The following is a 20,054-nucleotide window of genomic DNA, read 5'->3' as shown; positions in this document are numbered from 1 at the left end:
GAGGAGAGGAGAGGAGAGGAGAGGAGAGATGAGCTGCAAAGTGGAGGTTAAATAGGATTACCTGCCAGTGGACACACACTGTATTCTCCAACTGTCAAAAACACAGACACACACATACACACAGGCAGTACTCATATTGTAGACACAAACACACAAAAATTGATGTGCGCACAGAAATCCCCCCACTCACACACATACTGATGGCACATAGGCAAACACACAAACCCAACTACACACAAACCCAGCTACACACAAACCCAGCTACACACATCTACAGCTACACACATCTACAGCTACACACATCTACAGCTACACACATCTATAACTACACACATCTACACACATCTACATCTACACACATCTACAACTACACACATCTACACACATCTACAACTACACACATCTACACACATCTACATCTACACACATCTACAACTACACACATCTACAACTACACACATCTACAACTACACACATCTACAACTACACACATCTACAACTACACACAGCTACAACTACACACATCTACATCTACACACAGCTACAACTACACACATCTACATCTACACACATCTACAACTACACACATCTACAACTACACACAGCTACAACTACACACATCTACATCTACACACATCTACAACTACACACATCTACAACTACACACATCTACAACTACACACATCTACACACATCTACAACTACACACATCTACAACTACACACAACTACACACATCTACACACAACTACACACATCTACACACATCTACATCTACACACATCTACAACTACACACATCTACAACTACACACATCTACAACTACACACATCTACACACATCTACATCTACACACATCTACAACTACACACATCTACAACTACACACATCTACAACTACACACATCTACAACTACACACATCTACACACATCTACATCTACACACATCTACAACTACACACATCTACATCTACACACATCTACAACTACACACATCTACAACTACACACATCTACAACTACACACATCTACAACTACACACATCTACACACATCTACACACATCTACAACTACACACATCTACAACTACACACATCTACACACAACTACAACTACACACATCTACACACATCTACACACATCTACAACTACACACATCTACAACTACACACATCTACAACTACACACATCTACACACATCTACACACATCTACACACATCTACACACATCTACAACTACACACATCTACAACTACACACATCTACAACTACACACATCTACACACATCTACAACTACACACATCTACACACATCTACAACTACACACATCTACACACATCTACACACATCTACACACATCTACAACTACACACATCTACAACTACACACATCTACAACTACACACATCTACACACATCTACAACTACACACATCTACACACATCTACACACATCTACACACATCTACAACTACACACATCTACAACTACACACATCTACAACTACACACATCTACACACATCTACAACTACACACATCTACACACATCTACAACTACACACATCTACACACATCTACAACTACACACATCTACAACTACACACATCTACACACATCTACAACTACACACATCTACAACTACACACATCTACAACTACACACATCTACACACATCTACAACTACACACATCTACAACTACACACATCTACATCTACACACATCTACAACTACACACATCTACACACATCTACAACTACACACATCTACACACATCTACAACTACACACATCTACAACTACACACATCTACACACATCTACAACTACACACATCTACACACATCTACAACTACACACATCTACACACATCTACAACTACACACATCTACACACATCTACAACTACACACATCTACACACATCTACAACTACACACAACTACACACATCTACAACTACACACATCTACAACTACACACATCTACACACATCTACAACTACACACATCTACAACTACACACATCTACACACATCTACAACTACACACATCTACAACTACACACAACTACACACATCTACAACTACACACAACTACACACAAACCCAACTACACACATCTACAACTACACACAGCTACAACTACACACAGCTACACACAAACCCAACTACACACAAACCCAGCTACACACATCTACAGCTACACACATCTGCAACTACACACATCTACAACTACACACAAACCCAACTACACACAACTACACACATCTACAGCTACACACATCTATAACTACACACATCTACAACTACACACATCTACAACTACACACAACTACACACATCTACAACTACACACATCTACACACAACTACACACATCTACAACTACACACATCTACACACATCTACAACTACACACATCTACACACATCTACAGCTACACACATCTACAACTACACACATCTACAACTACACACATCTACACACATCTACAGCTACACACATCTACAGCTACACACATCTATAACTACACACATCTACAACTACACACAACTACACACATCTACAACTACACACATCTACAACTACACACATCTACAACTACACACAACTACACACATCTACAACTACACACATCTACAACTACACACATCTACACACATCTACAACTACACACATCTACACACATCTACAACTACACACAACTACACACATCTACAACTACACACATCTACACACAACTACACACATCTACAACTACACACATCTACAACTACACACATCTACACACATCTACAACTACACACATCTACACACATCTACAACTACACACAACTACACACATCTACAACTACACACATCTACACACAACTACACACATCTACAACTACACACATCTACAACTACACACATCTACACACATCTACAACTACACACATCTACACACATCTACAACTACACACATCTACACACATCTACAACTACACACATCTACAACTACACACAACTACACACATCTACAACTACACACATCTACAACTACACACATCTACAACTACACACAACTACACACATCTACAACTACACACATCTACAACTACACACATCTACACACATCTACAACTACACACATCTACACACATCTACAGCTACACACATCTACACACATCTACAGCTACACACATCTATAACTACACACATCTACAACTACACACAACTACACACATCTACAACTACACACATCTACAACTACACACATCTACAACTACACACATCTACACACATCTACACACATCTACAACTACACACAACTACACACTTCTACATCTACACACATCTACAACTACACACATCTACACACATCTACAACTACACACATCTACACACATCTACACACATCTACACACTTCTACAACTACACACATCTACACACATCTACACACATCTACAACTACACACTTCTACAACTACACACATCTACACACATCTACACACATCTACACACATCTACACACATCTACACACATCTACACACATCTACAACTACACACATCTACACACATCTACAACTACACACATCTACAACTACACACTTCTACAACTACACACATCTACACACATCTACAACTACACACAGCCACAACTACACACTTCTACAACTACACACAACTACACACATCTACACACATCTACAACTACACACATCTACAACTACACACATCTACAACTACACACATCTACACACATCTACAACTACACACTTCTACAACTACACACATCTACACACATCTACACACATCTACAACTACACACATCTACAACTACACACATCTACAACTACACACAACTACACACTTCTACAACTACACACATCTACAACTACACACATCTACAACTACACACATCTACAACTACACACATCTACAACTACACACAACTACACACTTCTACATCTACACACATCTACAACTACACACATCTACACACATCTACACACATCTACAACTACACACTTCTACAACTACACACATCTACACACATCTACACACATCTACAACTACACACAGCTACAACTACACACATCTACACACATCTACACACATCTACAACTACACACATCTACACACATCTACAACTACACACATCTACAACTACACACATCTACACACATCTACAACTACACACATCTACACACATCTACAACTACACACATCTACAACTACACACATCTACACACATCTACAACTACACACTTCTACAACTACACACATCTACACACATCTACACACATCTACAACTACACACATCTACACACATCTACAACTACACACATCTACACACATCTACAACTACACACATCTACACACATCTACAACTACACACATCTACAACTACACACATCTACAACTACACACATCTACAACTACACACATCTACAACTACACACATCTACACACATCTACAGCTACACACAGCTACAACTACACACATCTACAACTACACACATCTACACACTTCTACATCTACACACATCTACAACTACACACAGCTACACACTTCTACATCTACACACATCTACAACTACACACATCTACACACATCTACAGCTACACACTTCTACAACTACACACAGCTACAACTACACACAACTACACACATCTACAACTACACACATCTACAACTACACACATCTACAACTACACACAGCTACAACTACACACATCTACACACATCTACAGCTACACACTTCTACATCTACACACATCTACAACTACACACATCTACAACTACACACATCTACACACATCTACAACTACACACATCTACAACTACACACATCTACAACTACACACATCTACAACTACACACAACTACACACATCTACATCTACACACATCTACAGCTACACACTTCTACAGCTACACACAGCTACAACTACACACATCTACACACATCTACAACTACACACATCTACACACATCTACAGCTACACACTTCTACAACTACACACATCTACAACTACACACATCTACACACTTCTACAACTACACACATCTACAACTACACACATCTACACACATCTACAACTACACACATCTACAACTACACACATCTACAACTACACACATCTACACACATCTACAACTACACACATCTACACACATCTACAACTACACACATCTACAACTACACACATCTACAACTACACACATCTACACACATCTACAACTACACACATCTACAACTACACACATCTACAACTACACACATCTACACACATCTACAACTACACACATCTACACACATCTACAACTACACACATCTACAACTACACACATCTACACACATCTACAACTACACACATCTACACACATCTACAACTACACACATCTACACACATCTACAACTACACACATCTACAACTACACACATCTACAACTACACACATCTACAACTACACACATCTACAACTACACACATCTACAACTACACACATCTACAACTACACACATCTACACACATCTACACACATCTACAACTACACACATCTACAACTACACACATCTACAACTACACACATCTACACACATCTACAACTACACACATCTACAACTACACACATCTACATCTACACACAACTACACACATCTACAACTACACACATCTACAACTACACACATCTACAACTACACACATCTACAACTACACACATCTACACACATCTACAACTACACACATCTACAACTACACACATCTACACACATCTACACACATCTACATCTACACACATCTACAACTACACACATCTACAACTACACACATCTACACACATCTACACACATCTACAACTACACACATCTACACACATCTACAACTACACACATCTACACACATCTACAACTACACACATCTACACACATCTACAACTACACACATCTACAACTACACACATCTACACACATCTACAACTACACACATCTACACACATCTACAACTACACACATCTACAACTACACACATCTACACACATCTACAACTACACACATCTACACACATCTACAACTACACACATCTACACACATCTACATCTACACACATCTACAACTACACACATCTACACACATCTACAACTACACACATCTACAACTACACACATCTACAACTACACACATCTACAACTACACACATCTACATCTACACACATCTACAACTACACACATCTACAACTACACACATCTACAACTACACACATCTACACACATCTACAACTACACACATCTACAACTACACACATCTACACACATCTACAACTACACACATCTACAACTACACACATCTACAGCTACACACATCTACAACTACACACATCTACAACTACACACATCTACATCTACACACATCTACACACATCTACAACTACACACATCTACACACATCTACACACATCTACACACATCTACAGCTACACACATCTACAACTACACACATCTACAGCTACACACAGCCACATAGAACACACATGCATTTTTAAGACACACAACATTGTGATTGATGCTGTCTGCCTGTGAGACAGCTTTAACGAAAGGTGTGGCATGTGGCTGAGACTGCAGCCGCGTCCCAAACGACACCCTAGTCTCTATCAGGGCTCTGAGCAGAAGTAGTGCCCTAGGGGAATATGGTGCCATTGGTATGCAGGCTGAGACTGACAGGTCAGAGAAATGGCTTTGACATTTGAAACATCCGTTGGATCAGGGTTAGTCTCTGACAGCCGGTAATAGGTGTCGATCTGCTCACTGAAATGCCCTGAAACAGCTACACCGCTTCAGCCTGTAAGCAGTGGAGCTGTTTCAGGGCATTTCAGTGAGCAGATCCACACCCATTTCAGGCTGGAAGCAGTGGAGCTGTTTCAGGGCATGTCAGTGAGCAGATCGACACCCATTTCAGGCTGGAAATGGGTGTCGATCTGATCACTGAAATGCCCTGAAACAGGCATTGAGCTGAAATGTTTCTTCCCTGATACAAGCACCAGCTACATTTTCACTTCATCCCCCCTTCACTTTCTTTATCTCTCTGTGTTGACTGTCTTAACTTCAGGCTAGGCGTCCCGCTAGTGGGACAACGTCCGGTGAAACTGGAGGGCACGCAATTCAAATAAATAATCATAAAAATGACGAATATTAAACATTTATATACATACAAGTGTCTTGTATCGGTTGAAATCTTAAATTCTTGTTAATTTACCTGCGCTGTCCGTTTTACAGTAGCTATTACAGCGAAACAATACCATGCTATTGTTTGACGACGGCGCCCCACAAATATGTTTCCACCGGCACAGGTTTCATAAATTCACAAATAGCGATTATTCACTTACTTTTTGAAAATTGTCCTCTGATTTGTCATCCAAAGGGTCCCAGCTATAACATGTCGTTTTGTTAGATAAAATCCATCTTTATATCCCAAAAAGTCAGTTTAGTTGGCACCATCGATTTGAGTAATACACTCGTTCAACATGCCAAGATAGGAATCCGAAAATCTACCCCTAAACTTTGTTTCAACAAGTCAAAATACGTTTCTATTTAATCCTCAGATACCCTAAAATGTAATGAAACTATAATATTTCATACGGAAAGAAGTATGTTCATTAGGAAACCGATATTAGCAGGTGCACGTTGTCTTCATGGCGCACACACACGCATTTCCAAGACTGTGTCCCTGTACTAAAACTCATTATTCTTACTCGTTTTGGAAGAAACTAGTCTGAAACCTTGAACATTGAGTGCTGACACCCAGTGGAAGCCATAGGAATTGCATACTGGGAGCTGGATTTAATTATTTCCCTATACGTTCCATTGTAAGAGCGTGGGCTCCTACCATATCTATTGTCTTATAGTTTCCTACATTATTTTAACATTTCTACAAACTTCAACTTCTACAAACTTAATTGACTGGCTGTCTGACTGGCTTGCTGTCTGACTGGCTGTCTGACTGGCTGACTGGCTTGCTGACTGTCTGGCTGTCTGGTGCTATACGTGTGTTTTGGTGTGACTATGAGCTCATGTTGAAACCCTCTTGACAGGAGTCACATTGTTACAGACTTTACAGGTACAGCTCCTAGCTGACTGACTGTCTGACTGACTGGTGCTATACGTCGTAATGTTACAGACATTACAGGTACAGCTCCTAGCTGACACGTTATGGGCTGGAGTGTCCTGAAAGCTTCCTACGATCATCTTTTGTTCATTACCTGTGGTCTTAAGGTGACCTTTACTAATATCCAGATGTTGGTCAATTCCTCCGTTTGTCAGGTCGCAGTTGTAAGTTGAGAACTTGTTCTCAACTGGCCTACTTGGTTAAATAAAGGTGAAATTTAAAAAATGACCTTCGGTTTCACTATAGCTCCACATTGCATGAGCACTACGACATGGTCATATACGACATGACCAACAGTATGAGGACACCTGCTCGTTGAACATCTCATTTCAAAATCATGGCCATTAATATGGAGTTGGTCCCATGTTATAACAGTCTCCACTCTTCTGGGAAGGCTTTCCACTAGATGTTGGAACATTGCTGCTGTAACAGCCTCCACTCTTCTGCAAAGGCTTTCCACGAGATGTTGGAACATTGCTGCTATAACAGCCTCCACTCTTCTGGAAAGGCTTTCCACTAGAAGTTGGAACATTGCTGCCATAACAGCCTCCACTCCTCTGGGAAGGCTTTCCACGAGATGTTGGAACATTGCTGCTATAACAGCCTCCACTCTTCTGCAAAGGCTTTCCACGAGATGTTGGAACATTGCTGCTATAACAGCCTCCACTCTTCTGGGAAGGCTTTCCACTAGATGTTGGAACATTGCTGCTATAACAGCCTCCACTCTTCTGGGAAGGCTTTCCACTAGATGTTGGAACATTGCTGCTATAACAGCTTCCACTCTTCTGGGAAGGCTTTCCACTAGATGTTGGAACATTGCTGCTATAACAGCCTCCACTCTTCTGGGAAGGCATTCCACTAGATGTTGGAACATTGCTGCTATAACAGCCTCCACTCTTCTGGGAAGGCATTCCACTAGATGTTGGAACATTGCTGCTATAACAGCCTCCACTCTTCTGGGAAGGATTTCCACTAAATGTTGGAACATTGCTGCTATAACAGCCTCCACTCTTCTGGGAAGGCTTTCCACTAGATGTTGGAACATTGCTGCTATAACAGCCTCCACTCTTCTGGGAAGGCTTTCCACTAGATGTTGGAACATTGCTGATATAACAGCCTCCACTCTTCTAGGAAGGCTTTCCACTAGATGTTGGAATATTGCTGCTATAACAGCCTCCACTCTAATTGGAAAGGCTTTCCACTAGATGTTGGAACATTGCTGCTATAACAGCCTCCACTCTTCTGGGAAGGCTTTCCACTAGATGTTGGAACATTGCTGCTATAACAGCCTCCACTCTTCTGGGAAGGCTTTCCTCTAGATGTTGGAACATTGCTGCTATAACAGCCTCCACTCTTCTGGGAAGGCATTCCACTAGATGTTGGAACATTGCTGCTATAACAGCCTCCACTCTTCTGGGAAGGCTTTCCACTAGATGTTGGAACATTGCTGCTATAACAGCCTCCACTCTTCTGGGAAGGCTTTCCACTAGATGTTGGAACATTGCTGCTATAACAGCCTCCACTCTTCTGGGAAGGCTTTCCACTAGATGTTGGAACATTGCTGATATAACAGCCTCCACTCTTCTAGGAAGGCTTTCCACTAGATGTTGGAACATTGCTGCTATAACAGCCTCCACTCTTCTGGGAAGGCATTCCACTAGATGTTGGAACATTGCTGCTATAACAGCCTCCACTCTTCTGGGAAGGCTTTCCACTAGATGTTGGAACATTGCTGCTATAACAGCCTCCACTCTTCTGGGAAGGCTTTCCACTAGATGTTGGAACATTGCTGCTATAACAGCCTCCACTCTTCTGGGAAGGCTTTCCACTAGATGTTGGAACATTGCTGCTATAACAGCCTCCACTCTTCTGGGAAGGCTTTCCACTAGATGTTGGAACATTGCTGCTATAACAGCCTCCACTCTTCTGGGAAGGCTTTCCACTAGATGTTGGAACATTGCTGCTATAACAGCCTCCACTCTTCTGGGAAGGCTTTCCACTAGATGTTGGAACATTGCTGCTATAACAGCCTCCACTCTTCTGGGAAGGCTTTCCACTAGAAGTTGGAACATTGCTGCTATAACAGCCTCCACTCTTCTGGGAAGGCTTTCCACTAGATGTTGGAACATTGCTGCTATAACAGCCTCCACTCTTCTGGGAAGGCTTTCCTCTAGATGTTCGAACATTGTTGCTATAACAGCCTCCACCTTTCTGGGAAGGCTTTCCACTAGATGTTGGAACATTGCTGCTATAACAGCCTCCACTCTTCTGGGAAGGCTTTCCTCTAGATGTTGGAACATTGTTGCTATAACAGCCTCCACTCTTCTGGGAAGGCTTTCCACTAGATGTTGGAACATTGTTGCTATAACAGCCTCCACTCTTCTGGGAAGGCTTTCCACTAGAAGTTGGAACATTGCTGCTATAACAGCCTCCACTCTTCTGGGAAGGCTTTCCACTAGAAGTTGGAACATTGCTGCTATAACATCCTCCACTCTTCTGGGAAGGCTTTCCACTAGAAGTTGGAACATTGCTACGAGGACTTGCTTCCATTCAGCCACAAGAGCATTAGTGAGGTTGGGCACTGAAGTTGGGCAATTAGGCCTGGCTTGCAGTCAGCGTTCCAATTCATCCCAAAGGTGTTCAATGGGGTTGAGATCAGGGCTCTGTGCAGGCCAGTCAAGTTCTTCCACAACGATCTGGACAAACCATTTCTGTAAGGACCTCGCTTTGTGCACGGGGACATTGTCATGCTGAAATAGGAAAGGGCCTTCCCCAAACTTGCCACAAAGTTGCACAGAATCGTCTAGAATATATATAGTGTATGAAGGGGTGTCCATATACTGCTGTATATATAGTGAATGAAGGGGTGTCCTCATACTGCTGTATATATAGTGAATGAAGGGGTGTCCACATACTGCTGTATATATAGTGTATGAAGGGGTGTCCACATACTGCTGTATATATAGTGTATGAAGGGGTGTCCACATACTGCTGTATATATAGTGAATGAAGGGGTGTCCTCATACTGCTGTATATATAGTGAATGAAGGGGTGTCCTCATACTGCTGTATATATAGTGAATGAAGGGGTCCACATACTGCTGTGTATAAAGTGGATGAAGGGGTGTCCTCATACTGCTGTGTATAAAGTGGATGACTCTGATACATTGTTCTCTTTGTCATGTTGGATGCCTTTGAGACAAATCTTTGGAAATAAAAACAGAGTCACAGAGATTGACTTAGATCTAACCATGGCTCTGCACTCCTTCCTCACCCCTGCTTATCTTCCATCCTTCTCCCAGATCCTATTTCTGTGTGTGAATGTTTTCCGTCTGGGACTGCGATCCCGATCTGTCAGTGTTTCAGAGATCACAGCGGCAGAGGTTCAAACATCCCAGAAGTCCTTCTTCAAACATGTACACACACACAGGCAAACACACACACACACACACACACACACACACATACACAGGCAAACACACACACACACCCGCACACACACACACACACACACACACACACACACACACACACACACACACACACACACACACACACACACACACACACACATACACATACACACACACACACACACACACACCTCACATTTCTTCTCCTCACACGGTGGTGTCTGGTTTTCCTCTCTGCTGTGTGACTAGTGGAGAAGTGTTTCTATAGAGTTAGCATCCATTTCCCCGCTGGATGTTTAAAAACTAATCTGAGATGTCTCTGCTGCCCTCTCACTGCTCTGACTGTTACTATGTATCTAATCTGAGATGTCTCTGACTGTTACTATGTATCTAATCTGAGATGTCTCTGACTGTTACTATGTATCTAATCTGAGATGTCTCTGACTGTTACTATGTATCTAATCTGAGATGTCTCTGACTGTTACTATGTATCTAATCTGAGATGTCTCTGCTGTTACTATGTATCTAATCTGAGATGTCTCTGACTGTTACTATGTATCTAATCTGAGATGTCTCTGCTGTTACTATGTATCTAATCTGAGATGTCTCTGCTGTTACTATGTATCTAATCTGAGATGTCTCTCCTGTTACTATGTATCTAATCTGAGATGTCTCTGCTGTTACTATGTATCTAATCTGAGATGTCTCTGACTGTTATATGTATCTAATCTGAGATGTCTCTGCTGTTACTATGTATCTAATCTGAGATGTCTCTGACTGTTACTATGTATCTAATCTGAGATGTCTCTGCTGTTACTATGTATCTAATCTGAGATGTCTCTGCTGTTACTATGTATCTAATCTGAGATGTCTCTGCTGTTACTATGTATCTAATCTGAGATGTCTCTGACTGTTACTATGTATCTAATCTGAGATGTCTCTGACTGTTACTATGTATCTAATCTGAGATGTCTCTGCTGTTACTATGTATCTAATCTGAGATGTCTCTGACTGTTACTATGTATCTAATCTGAGATGTCTCTGACTGTTACTATGTATCTAATCTGAGATGTCTCTGCTGTTACTATGTATCTAATCTGAGATGTCTCTGACTGTTACTATGTATCTAATCTGAGATGTCTCTGCTGCCCTCTCACTGCTCTGACTGTTTCTTTGTTGTTGTTGAGTGTTTCCACACTCAAAGTCTGCTGCTGAGAGAAGTATACGATCCTTTGAAAGTAGGCCTCTCTGTCTCTCCCTCGCTCTCTCTTTCTTTGTCTCGCTGTCTCTCTTTCCCTCTCTCCCCCTCTCCCCCTCTCCCCTTCTCTCTCGCTCTCTTTTCAATGAAATTCTCTCTCTCAATTTCAATTTAGGGGGCTTTATTGGCATGGGGAAAGTATGTTAACATTGCCAAAACTAGTCAAATAGATAATAAACAAAAGTGAAATAAACAAGAAAAAATGTACAGTAAATATTGCAATCATAAAAGTTCCAAAAGAATAAAGACATTTTGTAACGTCTGCTCCCAATTTACACTCTCAAACACACAGATCCCCTGAACGCAGCTCACTTTCCAGATCCCACTCTCAAACACACAGATCCCCTGAACGCAGCTCACTTTCCAGATCCCACTCTCAAACACACAGATCCCCTGAACGCAGCTCACTTTCCAGATCCCAATCACCTGAATTCTGATCACCTGTTCACACACCTGTATGTCATTATCACATACTATTTAATTCAGTTCTCTGCACACCATCAAATCAAAGGTTATTTGTCACGTGTGCCGAATACAACAGGTGTAGTAGACCTTACAGTGAAATACTTACTTACAGGCTCTAACCAACAGTTCAAAAAAGGTATTAGGTGAACAATAGGTAAGTAAAAAAATAACAACAACAGTAAAAAGACAGTGAAAAACAACAGTAGAGAGGCTATATACAGTAGAGAGGCTACATACAGTAGAGAGGCTATATACAGTAGAGAGGCTATATACAGTAGAGAGGCTATATACAGTAGAGAGGCTATATACAGTAGAGAGGCTATATACAGTAGAGAGGCTATATACAGTAGAGAGGCTCTATACAGTAGAGAGGCTATACACAGTAGAGAGGCTATATACAGTATAGAGGCTATATACAGTAGAGAGGCTACATACAGTAGAGAGGCTATATACAGTAGAGAGGCTATATACAGTAGAGAGGCTATATACAGTAGAGAGGCTATATACAGTAGAGAGGCTATATACAGTAGAGAGGCTATATACAGTAGTGAGGCTACATACAGTAGAGAGGCTATATACAGTAGAGAGGCTATATACAGTAGAGAGGCTCTATACAGTAGAGAGGCTATACACAGTAGAGAGGCTATATACAGTATAGAGGCTATATACAGTAGAGAGGCTACATACAGTAGAGAGGCTATACACAGTAGAGAGGCTATATACAGTAGAGAGGCTATATACAGTAGAGAGGCTCTATACAGTAGAGAGGCTATACACAGTAGAGAGGCTATATACAGTAGAGAGGCTATATACAGTAGAGAGGCTATATACAGTAGAGAGGCTCTATACAGTAGAGAGGCTATATACAGTAGAGAGGCTATATACAGTAGAGAGGCTATATACAGTAGAGAGGCTATATACAGTAGAGAGGCTATATACAGTAGAGAGGCTATATACAGTAGAGAGGCTATATACAGTACATTTTACATTTTAGTCATTTAGCAGACGCTCTTATCCAGAGCGACTTACAGTAGAGTGCATACATTTTATTACATTTTTTACATACTGAGACAAGGATATCCCTACCGGCCAAACCCTCCCTAACCCGGACGACGCTATGCCAATTGTGCGTCGCCCCACGGACCTCCCGGTTGCGGCCGGCTGCGACAGAGCCTGGGCGCGAACCCAGAGACTCTGGTGGCGCAGCTAGCACTGCGATGCAGTGCCCTAGACCACTGCGCCACCCGGGAGGCTATAGTAGAGAGGCTACATACAGTAGAGAGGCTATATACAGTAGAGAGGCTATATACAGTAGAGAGGCTATATACAGTAGAGAGGCTATATACAGTAGAGAGGCTCTATACAGTAGAGAGGCTATATACAGTAGAGAGGCTATATACAGTAGAGAGGCTATATACAGTAGAGAGGCTATATACAGTAGAGAGGCTCTATACAGTAGAGAGGCTATACACAGTAGAGAGGCTATATACAGTATAGAGGCTATATACAGTAGAGAGGCTACATACAGTAGAGAGGCTATATACAGTAGAGAGGCTATATACAGTAGAGAGGCTATATACAGTAGAGAGGCTATATACAGTAGAGAGGCTATATACAGTAGTGAGGCTACATACAGTAGAGAGGCTATATACAGTAGAGAGGCTATATACAGTAGAGAGGCTCTATACAGTAGAGAGGCTATACACAGTAGAGAGGCTATATACAGTATAGAGGCTATATACAGTAGAGAGGCTACATACAGTAGAGAGGCTATACACAGTAGAGAGGCTATATACAGTAGAGAGGCTATATACAGTAGAGAGGCTCTATACAGTAGAGAGGCTATACACAGTAGAGAGGCTATATACAGTAGAGAGGCTATATACAGTAGAGAGGCTATATACAGTAGAGAGGCTCTATACAGTAGAGAGGCTATATACAGTAGAGAGGCTATATACAGTAGAGAGGCTATATACAGTAGAGAGGCTATATACAGTAGAGAGGCTATATACAGTAGAGAGGCTATATACAGTAGAGAGGCTATATACAGTACATTTTACATTTTAGTCATTTAGCAGACGCTCTTATCCAGAGCGACTTACAGTAGAGTGCATACATTTTATTACATTTTTTACATACTGAGACAAGGATATCCCTACCGGCCAAACCCTCCCTAACCCGGACGACGCTATGCCAATTGTGCGTCGCCCCACGGACCTCCCGGTTGCGGCCGGCTGCGACAGAGCCTGGGCGCGAACCCAGAGACTCTGGTGGCGCAGCTAGCACTGCGATGCAGTGCCCTAGACCACTGCGCCACCCGGGAGGCTATAGTAGAGAGGCTACATACAGTAGAGAGGCTATATACAGTAGAGAGGCTACATACAGTAGAGAGGCTATATACAGTAGAGAGGCTATATACAGTAGAGAGGCTATATACAGTAGAGAGGCTCTATACAGTAGAGAGGCTATATACAGTAGAGAGGCTATATACAGTAGAGAGGCTATATACAGTAGAGAGGCTATATACAGTAGAGAGGCTATATACAGTAGAGAGGCTCTATACAGTAGAGAGGCTATACACAGTAGAGAGGCTATATACAGTATAGAGGCTATATACAGTAGAGAGGCTACATACAGTAGAGAGGCTATATACAGTAGAGAGGCTATATACAGTAGAGAGGCTATATACAGTAGAGAGGCTATATACAGTAGAGAGGCTATATACAGTAGTGAGGCTACATACAGTAGAGAGGCTATATACAGTAGAGAGGCTATATACAGTAGAGAGGCTCTATACAGTAGAGAGGCTATACACAGTAGAGAGGCTATATACAGTATAGAGGCTATATACAGTAGAGAGGCTACATACAGTAGAGAGGCTATACACAGTAGAGAGGCTATATACAGTAGAGAGGCTATATACAGTAGAGAGGCTCTATACAGTAGAGAGGCTATACACAGTAGAGAGGCTATATACAGTAGAGAGGCTATATACAGTAGAGAGGCTATATACAGTAGAGAGGCTCTATACAGTAGAGAGGCTATATACAGTAGAGAGGCTATATACAGTAGAGAGGCTATATACAGTAGAGAGGCTATATACAGTAGAGAGGCTATATACAGTAGAGAGGCTATATACAGTAGAGAGGCTATATACAGTACATTTTACATTTTAGTCATTTAGCAGACGCTCTTATCCAGAGCGACTTACAGTAGAGTGCATACATTTTATTACATTTTTTACATACTGAGACAAGGATATCCCTACCGGCCAAACCCTCCCTAACCCGGACGACGCTATGCCAATTGTGCGTCGCCCCACGGACCTCCCGGTTGCGGCCGGCTGCGACAGAGCCTGGGCGCGAACCCAGAGACTCTGGTGGCGCAGCTAGCACTGCGATGCAGTGCCCTAGACCACTGCGCCACCCGGGAGGCTATAGTAGAGAGGCTACATACAGTAGAGAGGCTATATACAGTAGAGAGGCTACATACAGTAGAGAGGCTATATACAGTAGAGAGGCTATACACAGTAGAGAGGCTATATACAGTAGCGAGGCTATATACAGTAGAGAGGCTATATACAGTAGAGAGGCTATATACAGTAGAGAGGCTATATACAGTAGAGAGGCTATACACAGTAGAGAGGCTATATACAGTAGAGAGGCTACATACAGTAGAGAGGCTATATACAGTAGAGAGGCTATATACAGTAGAGAGGCTACATACAGTAGAGAGGCTATATACAGTATAGAGGCTATATACAGTAGAAAGGCTATATACAGTAGCGAGGCTACATACAGTAGAGAGGCTATATACAGTAGAGAGGCTATATACAGTAGTGAGGCTATATACAGTAGAGAGGCTACATACAGTAGAGAGGCTACATACAGTACAAAGGCTATATACAGTACAAAGGCTATATACAGTAGAGAGGCTATATACAGTAGAGAGGCTATATACAGTAGAGAGGCTACATACAGTAGACAGGCTATATACAGTAGAGAGGCTATATACAGTAGAGAGGCTCTATACAGTAGAGGGGCTATATACAGTAGAGAGGCTATATACAGTAGAGAGGCTATATACAGTAGAGAGGCTATATACAGTAGAGAGGCTATATACAGTAGAGAGGCTATATACAGTAGACAGGCTATATACAGTAGAGAGGCTATATACAGTAGAGAGGCTATATACAGTAGAGAGGCTATATACAGTAGAGAGGCTATACACAGTAGAGAGGCTATATACAGTAGACAGGCTATACACAGTAGAGAGGCTATATACAGTAGAGAGGCTACATACAGTAGAGAGGCTATACACAGTAGAGAGGCTATATACAGTAGAGAGGCTATATACAGTAGAGAGGCTATACACAGTAGAGAGGCTATATACAGTAGAGAGGCTACATACAGTAGAGAGGCTACATACAGTAGAGAGGCTATATACAGTAGAGAGGCTACATACAGTAGAGAGGCTATATACAATAGAGAGGCTATATACAGTAGAGAGGCTACATACAGTAGAGAGGCTATATACAGTAGAGAGGCTATATACAGTAGAGAGGCTATATACAGTACATTTTACATTTTAGTCATTTAGCAGACGCTCTTATCCAGAGCGACTTACAGTAGAGTGCATACATTTTATTACATTTTTTACATACTGAGACAAGGATATCCCTACCGGCCAAACCCTCCCTAACCCGGACGACGCTATGCCAATTGTGCGTCGCCCCACGGACCTCCCGGTTGCGGCCGGCTGCGACAGAGCCTGGGCGCGAACCCAGAGACTCTGGTGGCGCAGCTAGCACTGCGATGCAGTGCCCTAGACCACTGCGCCACCCGGGAGGCTATAGTAGAGAGGCTACATACAGTAGAGAGGCTACATAGAGTAGAGAGGCTATATACAGTAGAGAGGCTATATACAGTAGAGAGGCTATATACAGTAGAGAGGCTATATACAGTAGCGAGGCTACATACAGTAGAGAGGCTATATACAGTAGAGAGGCTATATACAGTAGACAGGCTATATACAGTAGCGAGGCTACATACAGTAGAGAGGCTATATACAGTAGAGAGGCTATATACAGTAGAGAGGCTATATACAGTAGAGAGGCTATATACAGTAGAGAGGCTATAGAGAGGCTATATACAGTAGAGAGGCTATATACAGTAGAGAGGCTATATACAGTAGAGAGGCTATATACAGTAGAGAGGCTACATACAGTAGACAGGCTATATAGAGTAGAGAGGCTATATACAGTAGAGAGGCTATATACAGTAGAGAGGCTATATACAGTAGAGATGCTATATACAGTAGAGAGGCTATATACAGTAGAGAGGCTATATACAGTATAGAGGCTATATACAGTAGAGAGGCTATATACAGTATAGAGGCTATATACAGTAGAGAGGCTATATACAGTAGAGAGGCTATATACAGTAGAGAGGCTATATACAGTATAGAGGCTATACACAGTAGAGAGGCTATATACAGTAGAGAGGCTATACACAGTAGAGAGGCTATATACAGTAGAGAGGCTATATACAGTAGAGAGGCTATATACAGTAGAGAGGCTATATACAGTAGAGAGGCTATACACAGTAGAGAGGCTATATACAGTAGAGAGGCTATACACAGTAGAGAGGCTATATACAGTAGAGAGGCTATATACAGTAGAGAGGCTATACACAGTAGAGATGCTATATACAGTAGAGAGGCTATATACAGTAGAGAGGCTATATACAGTATAGAGGCTATATACAGTAGAGAGGCTATATACAGTATAGAGGCTATATACAGTAGAGAGGCTACATACAGTAGAGAGGCTATATACAGTAGCGAGGCTATATACAGTAGAGAGGCTATATACAGTAGCGAGGCTATATACAGTAGAGAGGCTATACACAGTAGAGAGGCTATATACAGTAGAGAGGCTATATACAGTAGAGAGGCTATATACAGTAGAGAGGCTATATACAGTAGTGAGGCTATATACAGTAGCGAGGCTATATACAGTAGAGATGCTATATACAGTAGAGAGGCTATACACAGTAGAGAGGCTATATACAGTAGAGAGGCTATAGAGAGGCTATATACAGTAGAGAGGCTATATACAGTAGAGAGGCTATATACAGTAGAGAGGCTATATACAGTAGCGAGGCTATATACAGTAGAGAGGCTATATACAGTAGAGAGGCTATATACAGTAGAGAGGCTATATACAGGCACCGGTTAGTCAGGCTGATTGAGGTAGTATGTACATGTAGATATGGTTAAAGTGACTATGCATATATGATAAACAGAGTAGCAGCAGCGTAAAAGAGGGGTTGGGGGGCGGGAGGGGGGGGGGGGGGGGGGGGCACACAATGCAAATAGTCCGTGTAGCCATTTGGTTACCTGTTCAGGAGTCTTATGTCTTAGGGGTGAAAACTGTTGAGAAGCCTTTTTGTCCTAGACTTGGCACTCTGGTACCGCTTGCCATGAGGTAGTAGAGAGAACAGTCTATGACAGGGGTGGCTGGGGTCTTTGACAATTTTTAGGGCCTTCCTCTGACATCGCCTGGTGTAGAGGTCCTGGATGGCAGCCAGCTTAGCTTCAGTGATGTACTGGGCAGTACGCACTAACATCTGTAGTGGCTTGCGGTCGGAGGCCGAGCAATTGCAGTACCAGGCAGTGATGCAACCGATCAGGATGCTCTAGATGGTGCAGCTGTAGAACCTTTTGAGGATCTGAGGACCCATGCCAAATCTTTTTAGTTTCCTGAGGGGGAATAG

The 20,054-nt window shown here is 42.0% G+C and overlaps 1 protein-coding gene across 1 annotated transcript in view; it reads left to right on the top strand.

Moving 5' to 3' along the window:
• Nucleotides 1-20,054, top strand: part of LOC120049183 (rho GTPase-activating protein 8-like) — a 105,750-nt gene that overhangs the window by 12,615 nt on the left and 73,081 nt on the right. The window lies entirely within an intron of this gene.

This window comes from Salvelinus namaycush, chromosome 6 (genome assembly GCF_016432855.1).
Source record: "Salvelinus namaycush isolate Seneca chromosome 6, SaNama_1.0, whole genome shotgun sequence".
NCBI lineage: Eukaryota > Metazoa > Chordata > Actinopteri > Salmoniformes > Salmonidae > Salvelinus > Salvelinus namaycush.
The sequence above is the reverse complement of the archived record's forward strand: the minus strand, read 5'-3'. Positions and strand labels throughout refer to the sequence as shown.